Genomic DNA, 20618 nt, shown 5'->3' on the forward strand with positions numbered 1-20618 from the left:
TGTGTGTGTGTGTGTGTGTGTGTGTGTGTGTGTGTGTGTGTGTGTAAGTATAGGTGTGTGTTTAAGTATGTAAGTTGATTAGAATGTTGGTTGGCTGGACCTGACTTGAGTACGTCTGTATGAATACATGTGTGTATAAATGTATTTGTGTATGAATGTATGTGTGCTTTTGTGCATATTACTTCTGTATAAATGCTTCATTCTGTGAGGACTTTCTCTAGCTGTCAAGGAGTTAAATAAATGTTAGGGGATATAATGCTTATATCTAAATTATTTAGATATACTTATATCTAAATAAATGTTAAGTAAAGAAGCCCCTAGTACAACCCCCCCCAGCATATCTTCCCTCTTGTTTTTATTCTTTTACATTTATCCTTTTTTGTTTTATATTTTTCTTCTTATTTGGCATAGTAATCTTTTATGAAGCTTCATTTTTATTAATTGAATATTTTATTTACATTTCAGATGTGATACCCTTTCCCTATTCCACACACACCACAGGAATCCCCTATCGCATCCTCCATCCTCCTGCTTCTGTGAGGATATGCCCCCACCCACCTGTTCACTCCCTCCTCCCTACCTTTGAATTCCCCCACACTAGGCTTCCAGCCTTCATGAGACCAAGAATCCCCTCTCCCACCTATGCCCGACAAGGCCACCCTCCCCTACATATACAGCTGGAGCCATGGGTCCCTCACTATATGCCCCCAGGCTGGTGGTTTAGACCCTGGGAGCTCTTGTTGGTTGTATTGTTGCTCTCCTCATGGGGCCTCAAACCCTTTCATTTCCTTCAGCTCCTTCTCTCTAACTCCTCCATGGGGAACCCATTGATTATGTCTTTTGTAAAGTCCTCTTTCATCATCATCAGAAATAATTTTAATTATGAATCCAACTTTTCAAGTGTGATGGGGTGTTCAGGACTTGCTATGGTGGGAGAACTGGGTTCTGATAGTGTCAGGTAGCCTTGATTTCTGTTGCTTATGTTCTTGCACTTGCCTTTTGCCATCTGGCTATCTCTATTGCTACCTGCACTCACTGTCTCTAACTGGAGCCTGTCTTTCCAGTTATCTTGTTTGTGTCACAACTCCTCAGAGTCTAGCTGTCTCTGTCATTCTGTGATCCTGAGCCCCTGGGTGGAAGAGCTTCTGGGACTCAGGCTGCCTCTGGGATACTTAAATCCTTTGATCCTGGCGTGTTAGAACTCCTGGGAGCCCAGTTTCCTCTGGGTGTTGTGAGATCAGATGCAGAGCTAAGATCCTGGGTGTTATGATCCTGGTTAGAGCTCCTGAGAGGCCATCTTTTTCAACTATTCTGAGTGCAGCAGATTGTCAGCTGCTCTGGGTATAGTTGTTCCTCTAGTATCAGTCAGTATATGATGGCTTCACAGGAGCAGAGCAGCTAGGATTCAGCCTCAGCAACAAGGACCAAGCAGAGGGAGCAGAAGAGGAATGGTATTCTGGAGGGCAGGGTTTTGGTGGTTGATGGGTCCTGAGTGAGCTGAACTCCCAGCTGCAGATTTGGGGATTCTGGTTTGGGGGAGGGTTCTTACCTGCTGCTCTGAGTGCAGTGGTCCCTCTAGGATGTGTCCGGATATGGTGTCTTCACGGGAGCAGACTAGCTAAAGTCTGCTCTAGCAAAAATGACCAAGGGAGGGGCCTTGATATCTATCTTTACATCACTATTGTACTGTGCTGAAGTTGGAAACCCATACTTGAGTATTGTAGGCTGTGGGAGGACTGATGTGCTGAGGTCCTAGTCTGAGGGTGGTCCTGACAGAACTTTTCATGACACAGTAGTCAAAGGGCCAAGACTATTGTACTAAGTCTCTTTAGGGCACAGCAAGCCTCAAATGTGGTCTCTTCCCCTTCAGATTCCACAGAACCTAGTAGTTAAAAAAACATTTCCCTTGACTAAGGACATTGGGGGCTTTGACTTGGAAGAGGAAAGCAGGCCACTTAGAAGTTTGCCTGACTCAGCCATTGTTCTGAAAGGCTGGATCATTGAGGAAGATGACAGTTTTATGTGGGTGGCTCAGAAGCAGGTCAACAGCCACCACACTTAAGTACTAGAACATGATAAATGTTAAACAATCTCTTTCCAGTGATGGCTAGTTCTCCCCTGTTTGACTCCAGAAAATGTTGATGCTTTCCTGATGTGATTGCTGCATCCACAGTAATGGTCCATGGACTTCTAAGGGCAGGCTGTCCTCTAGCTGCAAGTGCAATATTGAGAGGATAATGACAGAAGGATCAGCAGCCATATCTAACTTAGACATGGAATCTGCTATGATGTGTGGAAAGATGCAGTGTCTAAGGCATGTATGTGGTTTATGGCAGAATATCTGAGAGACAAGGACAGAGAAGATGAGAAGACAGGACAGGGAAGGAGAAGAACAGAACAGTGCTCATTACCCTGGATGTGAAATCTTACTGTATGCAGTCATGCATGTTAGTTAGTATTCAATAATCCACAATGGCACACCCTGTGCCAGGAGGTCAGTAGTTGAGATGGCTAACATGGCAAGAGAATAGCTCAAATCAATTCTTCACTGTGCTTAGAGAGGGGCTAAGTGTTTTGATCACAGCTTGGGGTCACACATGCAAGAGGTTAGGTCTTCATTGAGGTGAATTACAGGAAACAATCCATCATCACAGACTTGCATGTCTTTGAGATTGTCTTTGGGACAGGCTGGGGATAGGCTAGATGCAGAATGGGGACAAGATTTGTTCAAACCAACGGATACCAGTTGAGCTCTGGCTTGTAGGTCTGACTCAGGTTGAGCAGGTTTCTCAACTAATTTCCCCTTATGACTATATTAATCCAGGGCACATATGAGGAGATTCAGGTGAAGATTATGGGGGGCTTTCTTTTTCCATGTCCATGAAACACAATGCCATGGGCCACTCCTGCACATAGTAGAGGTCTCCTGGATTCTCTCTTTAGGTGAGAACAATAAGACTATGAGCAAAGAATACTTTCTCCAAACACAGGCCCTTCCACCATAGATAATCCCAAAGTGACTTAAGAAGTCTTAGCTTCCTATGAGATATAAGTTAGGGACTTAATTCCTGTTCTCCCTTGTCTCCCTTTGTCCTTGTCCCATTGTTTAGATTGTTTCCCTTTACTCCTTTTCTTTCTGTTCGGGAGCCTCATTGGTAAGGTTGCAGGAAGGGCTTGGGCACAGGGAGATGATATGTATAGAGAGAATTTCACTTCCCAGAGCCACAGGAATAGGAGCTAAGAACACAGGCATTGGTGACTGCCATGTAGAGCTGATTGCCACACTTCCTTCACTGATGCTGTTGCTTGATGTAAAGAGAAAAAGTAGGTGTGTACTCACCTTGTATCCTAATCCTAGCTTTGTGGGACTGCCCATCCAGAACTGGAAGTTATCATCATAATGACTATATTCTTTTTTTCTTTCTTCTTTTTTTTTATTGGATATTCTATTTATTTATAATACAGATGTCATCCCCTTTCCCCATTCCCCCTCCCTAGAACCCCTATCCTATATGCCCTCTTCCTTTATGATTTTATACCATTTTGATTACATGCATATATTAAGGTCAGTTCTAGGTTGAGGGTCTAGCAGTACAATAGATGCAAATAGTCGAGAAACAAACAGTATAATAAACACAAATAGTCGAAGAAAAAGCAAGGCATTAAACCTAGTTACATGAACACTACCAGGATCACTGTTTCAAAAGGCTTATCAGGATGACCAAAGTATCTGAGCCTACTTCCCTATCCTATCCCAAGGTCTTCATGTCTGAAGCCTATGTCCTTGTTCTAGCCTAAAATTTAGATTCCTGTCTGAAATTACTTCTTTGTTCTTGCCTAATATTCAGATTTCTGCCTGAGATTACTTTTTTTGTTGTAGCCTACAATTTAGCTTCCTACCTGAAATTATTTCTTTGTTCTAGTCTAATGTCAGATTCCTGCTTGAAGCCTACTTCCTTGTCCTTGGCCAATGTAATATTCTTGCCAAGCAGCCCATTTCCTTGTCCTTGGCCTATGTCACCTTCTTGCCAAGCAGCCCCAAAGGCTTTCCCCCTTTTTTATTTCGATAACAAGACTGAGCCTGTCTTACATTGTTCTAACAAGAATGCCTTCCTTACACATCATGGAACATGAATTACTAAAGCAATGCACTTATGTCTTAGGTTGGTAGGCTCTGTGCAGAATCTTACCCGTCCTAGTCTTACCAGCCTGTAAATTTAATAACTCTGTCTGGGGGTCCATTTTCAGGTTTAAGTCATGTACTTAGGCTACCAACATGTTGATGTTGTTAAAAATAAGCTTTAATATGATGAGCAGGAATAAAAATATTTCCAGGACGAGAAGGGCTAGCTTGATCAAGCTATATATGCCATTCTTGAGGTTTAACCAAAATGGAAACACTGAGCTCAGGCCATGGGCAATTTTATCGGCATTACTTGCAGCATCAAAGGTCAACAGAGCAGCATTCTTTAAATTTATAATCTCACTATGCAAAGTTAACACACCCAGAGAGGTGTTAGGATTGTGCCAGATATCCTGTAGGTGTCTTTAAACTTTTTTCTAATTATAATGACAATCATTGTGAATTTCAAAAGTAACACTACTCCAATGATATTTGTCATGATACTTGAGATGGCTCCTAACTCTTGAACCCTGAACCTTCTTCAGATAATTTGAATGGGTTATAGAGCATCATTCATTGTTCCAGATACCTATATAAATCCTTTTGTATACTCAATACATTAGTAACATTTTTTTTTGTTAGATGGTTAACAAAAATAGTTGTCTAAACTCATTGTGTCAATGCTAGTGCATAAGCAGTGGTGCTAGCAATTAATGGAATTAAAGCTGTTATGCCAGCAATAATCAAGCTTGCTACCCTCTTGCTTCTGCTTAAAGCCTAACTCACTTCTCCCAGCACTTTCAAGATTTTTTCAGAGAATCAAGATTTTCTAATACTCAGGGCAGTGAGACAAATCTGGTTGATAGGCCCCTGTAACAGACATGTCACATTTCTACACACTTTGCTTCACTATATCCAAGATGGGACAAGCTGCCTTGCCTCAAGTTTTTAGACCTTGAAGGATACAGAATTGAAAAGAAAAATTGTGTCTCTTGTATTCTTCTTAAAGGTGACCAGCTATTAGGACTCAACCATGTACTGGTCTAGAAATCAATCCAATACAGGAAATAACAGTCTACTTTTGGAAGACTGGATCTAGACTTTGTCAGAGACGTATTGGAAGCTAGCTGTAGCTCGCTATGATGTTAGGATAGCTAGAGATAATGTTGTGACAGGATATGGATTTTAAACAAGGGTTAGTGCATGTTTTAGGGCTCTTTTAATTGTCAAACTAAAATTGGTTTTTGTCTCTTCTACACTATTTATTGTAAGTTGCATTTACTGTATAATTTCCAATTGTTAGTGTGTTGAAGCCTATATTCTTTATAGGCCTCTTTTTTCCATGATTCTCAGTTCAGCCTCTCTCAGGGTATCTGACATAGGTTTATTCACTCCAGTTTGCTCCCATCCAGGTGCACAGCACGTTGTCCCAGGGTCAATGAAGTCAGAGGGACCAGGCAGGGGAGTTACGTCTACATAAGGAGTCAACTCAGCTTTCTCTTCATGATGTTGGGGTGTGGGAATGAACACGCACGTCGGGGGGGGGGGGACTCCGTCCTGTGGGTGGACCATACTGGCCGCAGAGTCCCAGAGCAACAACAGAGGCAGCCTGCGGGGACACAGCAGTATAGGCGGCCTGCGGACCGCTGCAGCAGGATCCCAAAGGCCTATCCACGGGCAGGTTCCCACATACATAAGAAAGTCCCAGGTTCGAAAAGACACGTGGAATCCAAGAGAGGAAAGTTTTATTGTCCATGTTGTGAAAGTTGGATCTGGATGTGTGCAGGCCCCCAAGAGTCTGGGGAGAGCTGGCTTATATAAAGGGTGGAAAGGAGGAGGGACCAGGGAGAAATAACTTAATTATCTAGGCCCGCCAGCCTTAATAATATGTAAATATCTCAAGACAGAGGCCTGTTAGTCACGCCCTCTACCTGTGTCTTATGTGACTGATCTTACAGATTAAATGGAAATGAGACCACATGTTAGGGCCCTGGGTTCTGGGTGTATGGCCAAACACCTGCAGTCTCGGGATTCCAGGCCCGTGCCAACCCAAGATGTCTACACCCCGACATTGGGAGAAGGAGAGAAGAGATGTCAAACCAAAGACAGTTGCTTGGACGTGGGTTCTTTTCCACTGGAGCAGCAATGACTTAAAATTCAGGGGAAGGTTCTAAGGAAACAGATTGGACAAGGAAGAATTTGAAAGTCTAAACCAGGAGAAAAGTTGAGCAAGAAAGACTTAAGACTGATAAGAAAAATAACAGCACCTTCAGTAACTTGGTGTCATGGAGCTTAGAAGATACATTGTAATTTGGGTGACCTATTTGGTTTTTGACTTTTAATTCTGCTGTGTAGATTCTATCTTCTTCACATCATGAGCTTTATGTTTCCCCTGTTGACAGAGAAAGAAGTACTGAAACATGCTGGTGTTATGGGGAGAAGTCCTTTGAAGCAGAGGGACACCAGGGTCTTTCTTCTCTAACCTAGGGCAGAGAGCACCTAGAGAAACCTGAGCTGGGGCTTCCAGGACCATTGGCATGGGGCTCAGGGAAACACAGGACTGAGAACTGTCCCCACACTCGACCCTCACTACTTGGATTGAAACCATGGCTTTGCCCATGGCTGATGGGCACTCTACATTGAGTTACACCCCAGCCTATGTCTGAGCTCTTGTGACAGCAGAGCAAGGCAAGAACTGTGGTTTTTCTTCAGACTTTAGCCCTGCTTAAAGCTCTGATCTCTGAAAATGGAGACAATACGTGAATGGTCCAGTGAGTGGCCTTGTGCTCCTTTTACCCTCTCAGTTTAAGGAGAGCCTATCTGGAGATGAGCAAACCTGGGAGCCTTCCTCAGGTGCCTGCTGCTCTGTGACTCCGATTCCTGCATTTACTCACAGGAAGAGAAAACTCATACCTTCCTTTAGAGTGTGCAGCAGTCAGCACAAATTGGCAGATTATGAGAAACCCACCACAGTTGACTGTGGGTAACCTTTCTTAGTTATGATCTTCAGATGAGCCATGTAACAGCAGGAATGTGGTCTAGACTCAACACCATCGATAATCTCCTCTGGAACAAAGAAACCCTAGTCCCTGGTCACAAACTTGTGGAACAGCCCATCACAGCACTAGCAAGGAAAGATGGGGTAAAGCTGAATGACTGCTCCAAGCCCACTCCACCTTACATGGGGCTCAGGCCCCTCCACATGTCCTTTTATCTTTTCTCTCCTGTTGATCTTTCCTTTACAGTGCTCCCTGTCCACCATCATCCTAGATTCAGAGCACAATGTCCATTCATATTTCTGACTTTCTGCTTCATCAGATATTTCTCCACACCCTCATTTTGTCTTTGTCAGCACTAAGGGAAGGCCAGAGAAGACCTGCTTATCAGAACAGAATATTTTGAGGAAATGTTCTAAAGGGGAATTTCCTTTTCATTCTTCCTTGACCTAGGGATTTTCCCTGGACTATGTCACTTTAGGATCCTGCCTCATGTTAGGATCTCTGTTACCAAAGCTAAGAGATTAAGGTAAGTTGCTGAAAACTCAGAAGTTAGGGAGATGAAGACAAAACTCACCAGATCCATCTCCAGTTGCAGAAGGCAAGAGTAGTGCCATCAGGAATAGTAGGGCCTGCATTTTGCAGGTGGAGCAGCCTTGGTGAGATTCTGGTGTGTCCCTGTCCTGATTCATGTTTTTATAGTTCCAATGTGGGAGAAAGGAAGGGCAAGAAACCACAGCTCTTGCTTGGAACAGCTTTATTTTCCTTAGAGCAATTTTCATGACTCTGCTCTCTGGTGCTGTTGAATCTGTGGCCAGATTCTGAGACTCTGGATCCCATAATGAGGTGGCAATTGCACCCTTCAAAGTGGGTCCCAGGAGGCAGGACAAGAACACAAAGGGAGAGGGACCTTGATCAGGGGTCATGAAGCTGTTCTTCTAAGCATCCAGGAATTATTGTCAGCTTTGAGACCCATGCTATATAAGTGTAAAGTCTTGCCTCTGTTGTTGTAGCACAAACACAATCATCTGTAGTGTGTGAAAATATGGGTGAGAGGGAGTACATTTTACTTACAAAAACTGGTGGTGGTCAGATTTAGCCTGAAGGCCATTGCTTGTATTGATCAGTGTGAGGGCATCTCATCTTTATTCAAAAAAATAGGAGATGAGAGAATGTAGCTGTGAGGGATGAAGGTGTGGGGAGAGTGTGTAGAATACACAGCATGTAGGCCATGACCAAGTCCGTAATTAAATCAGTGGATCCCAACCTAATGGTGTGACCTTTTAATACAGTTCTTCATCTTGTGGTGACCCCAGACATCAAATTATTTCATTGATATTTCACATCTATAGTTTTGCTATAGTTATGAATTTTAATGTAAAATATCTAATATTCAGGATATCTGAAACTTGACTCCTAAAGGAGTTGTGACCCACAGGTTGAGAACAACTGCTATAAGTGCATGTTCTGATCTAATCATAGTAATAGTCCCTTTGATAGTTGTTGCAATACACATTTAGGGAGAATTCAATGGACTCTCATGATATCACATTACAGGAAGATCTTACATTTAATTAGTTAATTTCTATAATCTATTGTTTTCATTCCGGTGGATGAACAGAAAACACAGTGGAATGTTTAAAGTACCACCTCTGTGTCTACAGGGGATCTCAGGTTTACTTGTTATATGAGGAGCCTCCTTGCTTGAGAACAATGCCAAATCTGTGCAGATCAGTATTGAGACTTGGTGCTTTCATCTTTTCATGTGGCACTGGAAACTAAACACAGTTCTCAGTTACACAGAAATGTACTATTAATTACAAATTTTATTCTTGCTTAAATAATATCAATTTAAAATTATGTGCATTTTTTAATAACTTACAGATTGTCATGTTTCTGATCTTTCCTAAGACCCTACCAATCCTGAATATTGCTGTTTCTATTTTACAATTGAGAAAAATCAAGCCTTTTCAAAGTTTCATAGTCATTGAAATATCAGAATTTGATCTCCAAATAGCAGCTACCTGATTCCCCTCCAATAACCTTTTTCTGTGGATGTCTGACTTTCTTGATTGCAAGGACAAAAGCAAGAGAATGCAATCACACAGATCTGCTAGGTTCAGCTTACCCACACAAGCTCATCAAGAATGACTTTTGAACTGATCCCATGTGCTGAATTGCTCATGCATGCTTTCCCTCCTGGTTGGACCTTATAGAATAGAGATCTTTACTGGAAGGGAGAACTGGGGAATGTTTTGTTCATCCACCTAGACATAATTTGAAGTCTTTACAAATCCTGTCATGATAAAAAGACATACTTGTATATGTGAGATGATTATTTATGGCATGTAGAGCAAAACCTGCCACATAAACAATGTCACCTATGGTTATTTGCCATGCAAGACAAGACTTTGTGTGACCAGGTATTTGTAACCGTAGACCATAAGAGTGTACAGTGGTTCCTCATTTTATCTAAGTACTTAAGAACATAGGCAAAGATAATGATGGGATTTAGACATTATTTTTGGTCTAAATAAGAATGAAAACTTTTATTTCTTTTTTAAAAATAAAAATACAATATTTGAAGAAACTACAAATAGAAAGATATTATGCAGCTAGATTAAGGTAGCCTCTCAGAAAAGCACTTGTATACACTAAAACACTATGTGGGTTCCAAGAGTTTTACTGCCATGGTGTGGTAGTTGGATCTGGATGTACACCCCCAATCTAAGCCAGGGCCTTAAATAGGGGAGGGGGAAGAGGAGGGACTGAGAAGGAGTAACTTAATTTAGCCTCACCATGCCCTGGCCTTTAGGTAACTCATGAATATGGAAATCTCTTAAGGCTGAAGCCTGTAGTCATGCCCTCTCTAGCCAAAGGTGAATGCAAGGTACAGATCAAATGAAGATCACACCATGTCAGGAACCTGGATTCTGGGAATGCAGCAGAACAGATGGCCATCCCTCACAGGCAATGGACACCTGTTGGGTCTCTGGGAAATTTCCAGTCAGCACCTTGACCAAAACCAGCCATCTTATGACGGTCCTACAGCAACTAGTTTATATTCTTGGACCTGAAAACTCAGATCTCTTTGCATGATAGAGACTGGGTAACATTGAGGAAAGTTCTGGCACCAACTCTATCCTTCTGTATTTTCTTCCTAACAGGATTATGAATTACAGAAAAATAGAATATCAATTATTTTTTATTGCTGTGCATTGTATCTGATTTGATAATCCTTTGCAATGACTTGAAATCCTTCTGTGAAGATTCAATTATAGGACAGGCTTTGGAGATGGTCACACACAGGGTCCCAAATGAACAGTCTAATTTTCCAATTTCTGAATACAGATGTAGGAGAGACAGTCACCAATTGACATCATCACCATAGTGGCTGGTTGACTAAGGAAGGAGCAGTATATTAGAAACTAGTGGAAAATTTCACAACTGCCTCTGCTTACCAAAAAGGAAACCAGAACAATGGCATACATGGAGCTATCCAGGGGAGAGTGTAACTACATGTCATTGAATCATGCATAAAAGGTGATCCCTGCTGTATCTCCCTTCAGGATATCTATTCGCATCTTGGAGAACTACAATGGATTATTGTAAATTTAAGTGGGTGGTGAATCTAGCTACAGATGCTCTTGGCGTACTTTTATTGTTGCTATAAATGACACATGCCTGGCAGCAAATAATCTGGTAAACACATCAAAATACATCATTAGGGGCAGTAATGTCTATTGCAGGGAACTCAATCATGTCACACTGATGATATCATGTTCATTGGGATTAGAGTGCAAGAGGAAGAACCTACTGTAGACACCTTGGGAATACATAATCTTTCCTCAAGTAGGAAATAAATTTAAGAACAATGACTTTAAAGAAGTATCCTTGGTCAGTGATAATTCATATGTCCAGTTTTCTCTTCCTAAGTAAGGATGTTGCATCTGGCTCATCCATCTAAGGAAGACAGAAAATCTTCCCTGTGTATTTAGAAGGGAAGTTGACTGAGAAAAAAAATGTGATTACACAGGATGGCTCCCTAAGTGGCATCCAACTTGAGTGTGGATTCTTGAAATAATACAATCCTACTTGATGGTGTAATGGAAAACAGTTATGTAGAGAAGTTCAAGCCCAAAAGAAAACATCCTCAAACTTCTAGGAAAAGACCACCTAATCTAAAACCATAATAAGAAATCCAAAACAAAATTATATTTATTGACTCTCCTTTTTTTGGATAACAGTAGATGCCTGTGCAATTATAAAAGCAAAGCAAAATGAAACAGAACTTCTTCACCTTCATCTTGTCAAGAGACAATTCTTAAGTTTAAAATGTTTGTTTCTAAAAATTTCATGCAGTAGTATTGTATATATAGCACTATCATGCCTCCTTTCACCCTCAAACTCCTTTCATGTTGTATTTGCACTGGTTTATGGGGAAGACCTCCTGGTGTGGAAATGAATGGAGCCCTTCAGCTCTAAGCCCATGGCATGGGGTCCTAGTTTATTGGGTCACAGCAGTGATCCTCACTTCTAGCCCCTTGGGGAGCTCGTTCTTCAAAGAGAAACTAAACACTCATAATAACAGAAAAAGGTGTCTCAGACCTTAGAGACACTGAAAATGCTGGAGAAGAAAAAGAGAGAGCAGACAGGAGATTGGGAGGAGGAGAATAGGATGAACTAGGTGAATATCTTCCACTTACTTTAAGAATGCCACATGGACAATGGCACAGTCCTGTCCCAAGTCACTCAAAAAGCAGAGGCTGGAGTGGGAATCACAGGGATGTACCTTGCTCACATAAGGACAGGCTCAAGAGCAACTTTCTAATCAGTGAGAGATTGTTTAGAATCATGTTAGACAATGATGATCGTGTTTAAGAAGCCTTCTTCACAGTGTGGGTAATTTCTCTAATGTATGTCTGTGATGCTTCTCTTATGATCCTGGGATCAGCCCAGGCCTCAACAGACATCTTGGCCTCCAGTCTGTTAATGGTTTTCTCATATCTGGTAGGCTATTGGGGAGCTACACTACCACAAACTGTTATTTTCCCACTCCTCCATGAAGCTCATTTAGCATACCATTGCTGCTCTGTGAAGCTCCCAAATTCAAGAACCACTATGAGAGTCAAAGGCCCTGACCTCAGTGAATGTGCTTTGTGCTCTCTCCTGTGGTAACTTTTAGAGTGGGGACATCTCCAATGGAGGACCAACTTGGGACTCCTCCATTAGTTTGGGATACCCTGTCTCCTAACCTTTTTCTCTTTCCTCACTCATTTGGATCTATAAAAGCAAAGTAGTATAATCTTCATAACATCATAGATTAGACCAAGGAGATAGTTGATAAAATGAGACTTCAGGTCTATGCTTGTGGGCTGAAGGTCAATGGGCTAACTTAATCTTTTCCCTCTGAAAACCAAGGCCTAAGTGGGAACAGAGAAGAACAGGGAGAAAATGGATATGGAAAAGGGTGATAAGAAGGTATTTACTAAGACTTCTCCCTTTTCTGTCCACAGGGAGACTCTGGGCAACACTTTTGCATGTGACAAAGTGGCCCAGGGCATTGTCAATTATTGCTTGTGTACTGGGACACCTCCTTGGGTATTCACCAGAATCTGCAGTTAATACTTTGGATTCAGAATACAGTGAAACTCCTGCAGCAACACTTAAATGCCAAAGCTGTGTCTGGGCCAATGTCCAGCATCCTGGGGTATGGCTATCTGATTCTTAATAAAGAAATCTGTCTGCAGTAAAGAGATGCTGTTGCTCTCTTTCATGAGTGCAGAGCTTAAAACACTTTTATACATCACCTTCTTCTTCACTCTCTGTTTGTTTTGTTGTTTCTCTCTTCAGATACTCTCATAAAGCTTGGGCACAACGCTTGTTCACTGACCCTATCATAACAGCATATAAAAAAGCCACTTCTGTCAGTCTTGGAAAATCTTGCCTCTGCCTAATTCTTTTTTTTTTTTGCCTAATTCTTTCTTTCTAATTAGTCTTCAAATTTAACGGGCTGCCAAGGGTGAGAAAGATCAAAAGCCTTTACCTCCCACTCTCCTTGTGTCTTTAGGGAATGTCTATGGTCCTGGGAAGTCCATTATTCTCTGAGACTCCCCCAAGGTCCCCTGACCAGATCCAGCAAGGCCATTCTACCAAGCTGTCATCTCATCTTAGAACTGTGCTGACCTCTCTTCACCTTGCCCAAAGGGACTCAGGAGATGACACAGGGCAGTCCCAATATGCAGAACTTTAGAAAGGGTCCAAAATGTTGAATGCCCAGGCCAGTATGTAGACTCACTTCCTCTGTAGCAGGGCCAGATTAGCTCCTCTCATATATCTTGGCTCAGAGCCCTGGTGTGAGCTTATAGTCACGAGCAATCCACTGAATAATTACTGTCACTTTGAGCACTTAGTCATGGAGGCAGCCTGATACGTTTTTTAAAACATTTTTTTACATGTACTCTATGCATAGTGAACATTCTTTACCCCTCCTCCTCCCTGTCATCCCTGTATACCTAGGCTCTCCTCACAAATCTCTCTCATGTTCAGGTGTATGTGCTTAGTTTTGTAACCCACTAGGATTAACAATGACCATCTGTGTAACTGAGTTCAGATCTATCCATTGGAGCCTGGTTGGCTCAGCAGTGGATACTCTACTAAAGACAGTGATTTCCTCCTCCCCTTCCAGAAACTATCAATAGCCACTATTTCAAGAGATAAAGAATGGTGCCCTGCAAACCCCTCTGACTTCCTTGACTGGTTGTTGATTGGGCTAGTTTTACATGGACCCAGTCCTGGTAACTACAGCTGGTGTGAACTGGTAATTGTCATAACTGTATCTGGTCTAGAGAATGGTGTTTGCATCCCTTCCCCCTGTCTTCCAGCTCTTACGTATTTCTCATGCATTCACTGTAGAGTTAATGAGCCTTAGAAGGGGCAGACTAAGTGACTTGTTTAGGGTACCCACAACCATCACTTACTTGTGCATACTGGACCCATGTGCTTCTCTGCATTCACCCCACTATTTTTCAGAAGGAGAGGCATCTCCGAGTAAGGCTGGGATTAGCCATGCCTGCAGTACCAGACATTAGCCCCTCCATCTCCATGCTGTGGGTCTTGAATCTGATTACTAAGCAGTTGGTTATCATCAAAATATGCCCACTTACTAAATAACCAATTCTATAGCTATAGGCCCGAGGAGAGAAAGTTAGATGAAATCCAGGTCACAGAGATTCTATAAAAAGATTAAACTTGCAAATTATGGGCAACTGTTAACTCAGATTCTTTTATTCTTTTTTCTTTTCTTTCCCTTTCTTTCCTTTTCTTTTCTTGTCTTGTCTTTTTTTTTGTTTGTTTGTTTGTTTTTTTGTTTGTTTGTTTTTGTTTTTTGTTTTTTTTGTTTTTGTTTTGTTTTGTTTTGTTTTGTTTTGTTTTTTATTGGATGATTTATTTACATTTCCTATGTTGTCCCCTTACCCCATCCCCCACCACCCCCTCGGAACCCCCAATCCCCTCGCCCCTCCTCCTTCTTCTCTGTGGATGTAACCTCTATCTACACCCCCCCACTCCCACCTCCCCACCCTCAAAATTCCCACCCTGGGGCATCCAGCCTTCATGAGGTCAAGGTTCTCTTCTTCCACCTATGCCCAGCAGGGCCCTCCACTTTTACATATTCAGCTGAAGCCCTGGATCCCCCCCTAAGTGCTCCCAGGCTGGTGGTTTAGACCCTGGGAGCTGTGGTTGGTTGGTATTGTTGCTCTCCTCATGGTGCCACAAACCCTTTCAGCTCCTTCAGTCTTCACTCTAACTCCTCTATTGAGAACCCCATGATCAGTTCAATGGCTAGTTGTGAGCATCTGCCTCTGAATATGTCTGACTCTTGAAGGCCTCTGAGGAGATATCCATATCAGGTTCTTATCAGCATGCACTTCCTGTCTTCCACATCAGCATCTACCTTTGGTGATTGCACATGGGATAGATACTCAGGTGGGGTGGTCTTGAGACGGCCCCTCCTTCAGTTTCTGTCCCTCACTTTGTCTCCATATTTGCTCCCTTGAGTATTTTGTTGCTCCTTCTAAGAAGGACCGAATCACCCTCACTTGGTCTTCCTTCTTTATGGGCTTCATGTGGCCTGTGAGTTGCATCTTGGGCATTTCAAGGTTCTAGGCTAATATCCAATAATCAGTGAGTGAATACCATGTGTCTTCTTTTGTGATTGGCTTACCTCACTCAGGATGATAATTTCTAGTTCCATCCATTTACCTAGGAACCTCTCGAATTCATTGTTTTTAATAGCTGAGTAATACTCCATTGTGTAAATATACCACATTTTTTGAATCCATTCCTCAGTTGAAGGACATCTGGGTTCTTTCCAGCTCCTGGCTATTATAAATAAGGCTGCTATGAACATAGTTGAGCATATGTCCTTATTATATGTTCGAGCATCTTCTGGGTATATGCCTAGGAGTGGTATAGCTGGATCCTCGGGTAATGCTATGTCCAACTTTCTGAGGAACCTCCACACTGATTTCCAAAGTGGTTGCACCATCTTGCAGTCCCACCAACAATGGAAGAGTGTTCCTCTTTCTCCACACCCTAGCCAGTATCTACTATCACCTGAGTTTTTAATCTTAGCCATTCTGCCTGGAGTGAGATGGAATCTCAGGGTTGTTTTGATTTGCATTTCCCTGATGACTAAGGATACTGAACATTTCTTTAGGTGCTTCTCGGCCATTCAAGTTTCCTCCATTGAAAATTCTTTGTTAAGCTCTATACCCCATTTTTTAATAGGGTTATTTGATTGTCTGGAGTCTAATTTATTGAGTTCTTTGTATATATTGGATATTAGCCCTCTATCAGATGTAGGATTTGTAAAGATCTTTTTCCAATTTGTTGGTTCTTGTTTTGTACTATTGACAGTGTCCTTTGCCTTACAGAAACTTTGCAATTTTATGAAGTCCCATTTGTCAATTCTTGATCTTAGAGCATATGCCATTGGTGTTCTGTTCAGGAACTTTTCCCCTGTGCCCAAGTATTTGTGGTTCTTCCCCACCTTCTCTTCTATTAATTTCAGTGTATCTGGTTTTATATGGAGGTCCTTTATCCACTTAGACTTGAGCTTTGTACAAGGAGATAAGAATGGATCAATTTTCATTCTTCTACATGTTGTCCTCCAGTTGAACCTGCATCTTCGTTGAAAATGCTGTCCTTTTTCCACTGGACAGTTTTAGCTCCTTTGTCAAAGATCAAGTGACCATAGGTGTGTGGGTTCATTTCTGGGTCTTCAATTCTATTCCATTGATCTTCCTGCCTGTCTCTTTACAAATACCAGGTAGTTTTTATCACTATTGCTCTGTAGTACAGCTTGAGGTCAGGGATGGTGATTCCTCCAGAAGTTCTTTTATTGTTGAGAATAGTTTTTGCTCTCCTGGGTTTTTTGTTATTCAATATGAATTTGAGAATTTCCTTTTCTAACTCTGTGAAGAATTGAGTTGGGATTTTAATGGGGATTGCATTGAATCTGTAGATTGCTTTTGGCAAGATGGCCATTTTTATTATATTAATCCTGCCAATCCATGAGCATGGGAGATCTTTCCATCTTCTGAGATCTTCTTCAATTTCTTTCTTCAGAGACTTGAAGTTCTTGTCATACAGGTCTTTCACTTGCTTGGTTAGATTCACAACAAGGTATTTTATATTATTTGCAACTATTGTGAAGGGTGTCATTTCCCTAATTTCTTTTTCAGTCTGTTTATCTTTCAAGCTAAATGGAGAGAAACTTGAAGCAATCCCACTAAGATCAGGGACTAGACAAGGTTGCCCACTCTCCCCCTACCTATTCAATATAGTACTGGAAGTCTTAGCCAGAGCAATTAGACAGCAGAAAGAAGTCAAAGGGATACAAATAGGAAAGGAAGAAGTCAAAATATCGCTATTTGCAGATGATATGATAGTATACTTAAGTGACCCCCAAACTTCCACCAGAGAACTCCTAAACCTGATAAACAACTTCAGCAAAGTGGCTGGTTATAAAATCAACTCAAACAAATCAGTAGCCTTCCTCTACATGAAAGATAAACAGATTGTCTTTTTTTTTTTAATTCACTTTACATACTGTTGATCCCCTCTGCTCGGAACCTGCCCAAGCTCTGATTCTCTCTGGGAGGCAGCTGAGGGAAAAAATGTCAGCAGAGGACAAAATTTAGTTTTGGGAAGGTAAAGGTTGGTTATTATTTGTCTTGATTCTAAGTTACTGTGAGAACAGAAACTTCAGACCTGAGACAGAAGCTGCAGGCCTCACACAATTAACACAATTAAACAGCAGTGGGTTGCCACTTCTAGCTTGGTCCTTCTGGCTTTGGCAGACACCTAGCTGATGTGCTCCCATGAAGATACTATATCCTGAGCCAACATAGATAAACCACTGCACTCAGAGCATCAGGATTTCAGGATCCCAGAAGCAGACTGAGTCTCAGGAGCTCTTCTACCCAGGAGCGCAGGATCACAGGATCATAGAGACATCTGGACTCTGAAGAGTTCTGAAACACACAAGATAACTGGAAAGACAGGCTGCAGCCAGAGACAGTGAGTTCAGGTAGCAATAGAGATAACCAGATGGCAAAAGGCAAGCACAAGAACATGAGCAACCGAAATTAAGGTTACCTGGCACAATCGGAACCCAGTTCTCCCTCCATAGCAAGTCCTGGACACCACATTACAATGGAAAATTGAGATTCAGAATTAAAATCACTTCTTATGATGATGATGATAAAGAACTTTAATAAGGACATAAATAACTCCCTTAAAGAAATACAGGAGAACATAAGTAAACAAGTAGAAGCCCTTAAAGAGGAAACACAAAAAATCCCTTAAAGAATTGCAAGAAAACACAAACAAACAGGTAAAATAATTAAACAAAACCATCCAGGATCTAAAATTGGAAGTGGAAACAATAAAAAAATCTCAAAGGGAGACTACCCTGGAGATAGAAAACCTCAAAGGGAGACTACTCTGGAGATAGAAAACCTAGGAAAGAGATCAGGAGTCATAGATGCAAGAATTATGTTTGTGTAACTATCTTTTTTGGGGGATTGTTGGAAGATTACTTTCTTTTCTGATCTAGTCTATTTTGCATTCTGTTGGCTTCTTGTATGTTTATGGGCATCTCGTTCTTTAGGTTAGGGAAGTTTTCCTCTATAATTTTGTTAAAGATATTTACTGGCCCGTTAAGTTTGGAATCTACACTCTCATCTATACCTATTATCCTTAGGTTTGGTCTTTTCATTGTGTCTTGGATTTCCTGGATGTTTTGGGTTAGGATCTTTTTTCAGTTTGTGTTTTCTTTGACAGTTGTGTCAATGTTTTCCATGGTATCTTCTGTGCATGAGATTCTCTCTTCTATCTCTTGTATAACAAAAAGGTAGAAATAATCCCTTGCATCCTATCATATCACCACGGACTAATAATAATGAATATATATGAATATATATATATATTAATGACAAAACCAACGGAAAACCCACATACACATGGAAACTGAATAATGCTCTACTCAATGATGACTTGGTCAAGGAAGAAATAAAGAAAGAAATTAAAGACTTTAGAATTTAATGAAAATGAGGACACATCACACCAAAATTTATGAGACTCTATGAAAGCAGTGATAAGAGGAAAACTCATAGCTCTAACTGCCTACAAAAAGAAACTGGAGAGAGCAAATATTAACAACTTGACAGCACACCTGAAGGCTCTAGAAAAAAAGATGCAAATACACCCAAGAGGAGTAGACAGCAGGAAATAATCAAACTCGGGGCTGAAATCAACCAAGTAGAAACAGAAAGAACTATACAAAATATCAACAAAACCAGGAGCTGGCTCTTTGAGAAAATCAACAAGATAAATAAATCCTTAGCCAGATTAACCAGAGGGCTCAGTGACAGTATCCAAATTAATAAAATCAGAACTGAAAAGGGAGACATAACAACAGAAACTGCAGAAACTCAAAAACTGATCAGATCCTACTACAAAGGCCTATACTCAACAAAACTGAAAAATCTGGATGAAATGGACAACTTCCTAGACAGATACCAGTTACCAAAGTTAAACCAGAGCAAATAAACCATCTAAACAGTCCCATAACCCGTAAGGAAATAGCAGCAGTCATTAAAAGTCTCCCCACCAAAAAGAGCCCAAGACCAGATGATTTTAGTGCAGAATTCTATCAGACTTTCAAGGAAGACCTAATACCAATTCTCTTCAAATTATTCCACAAAATAGAAACAGAAGGAACACTACCCAATTTGTTCTATGAAGCCACAATCACACTCATACCTAAACCTCACAAAGACCCAACAAAGAAAGAGAACTTCAGACCAATCTCCCTTATGAATATTAATGCAAAAATACTCAAATTCTCGCAAGCCAAATCCAAGAATACATCAAAACAATCATCCATAATGATCAAGTAGGCTTTATCCCAGAAATGCAGGGATGGTTCAATATTCAGAAATCAATCAATGTAATCTACTATATAAACAAACTCAAAGAAAAAAAATATGATCATCTCACTAGATGCTGAGAAAGCATTTGATGAAGTTAAACATCCCTTCATGGTAAAAGTCTTGGAAATATCAGGAATTCAAGGCCTCTACCTAAACATAGTAAAAGCAATTTACAGCAAACCAGTAGCCAACATTAAACTAAATGGAGAGAAACTTGAAACAATCTCACTAAGATCAGGGACTAGACAAGGCTGCCCATTCTCCCTGCCTATTCAATATAGTATTGGAAGTCCTAGCCAGAGCAATTAGACAACAAAAAGAAGTCAAAGGGATACAAATAGAAAAGGAAGAAGTCAAAATATCACAATTTGCAGATGATATGAGAGTATACTTAAGTGACCCCAAAACTTCCACCAGAGAACTTCTAAACCTCATATTAAAAACTTCAGCAAAGGGGCTGGATATAAAATCAACTCAAACAAATCAGTAGCCTTCCTCTACGTGTAAGATAAACAGGCTGAAAAAAGAAATTAGGGAAATGACACCCTTCACAATAGTCACAAATAATATAAAATACCTTGGTGTGAATCTAATCAAGCAAGTGAAGGATCTGTATGACAAGAACTTCAAGTCTCTGAAGAAAGAAATCAAAGAACATCTCAGAATTGACAGGGCTAATCAAAGAACATCTCATGGACTGGCAGGGTTAATATAGTAAAAATGGTTGTCTTGCCAAAAGCAATCTACAGGTTCAATGCAATCCCTATTAAAATACCAACTCAATTTTTCACAGAGTCAGAAAAAGAAATTCTCAAATTCATTTGGAATAACAAAAAAAAAACAGGATACTGAAAATTATTTTGAACAATAAAAGAATTTCTGGAGGAATCACCATCCCTGACCTCAAGCTGTACTACTACACAGCAATAGTAGATTAAAACTGCATGGTATTGGTACAGAGACAGGCAGGAAGGTCAATGGAACAGAACTGAAGACCCA

At 41.0% G+C, this 20618-nt stretch overlaps 1 pseudogene; it reads right to left on the bottom strand.

Moving 5' to 3' along the window:
• Nucleotides 1–7757, bottom strand: part of LOC114638813 — a 15244-nt pseudogene extending 7487 nt beyond the window's left edge.
• Between the last annotated feature and the right edge of the window lie 12861 nt (nt 7758–20618).

Source organism: Grammomys surdaster, unplaced genomic scaffold, assembly GCF_004785775.1.
Source record: "Grammomys surdaster isolate TR1022 unplaced genomic scaffold, NIH_TR_1.0 125630, whole genome shotgun sequence".
Lineage (NCBI taxonomy): Eukaryota > Metazoa > Chordata > Mammalia > Rodentia > Muridae > Grammomys > Grammomys surdaster.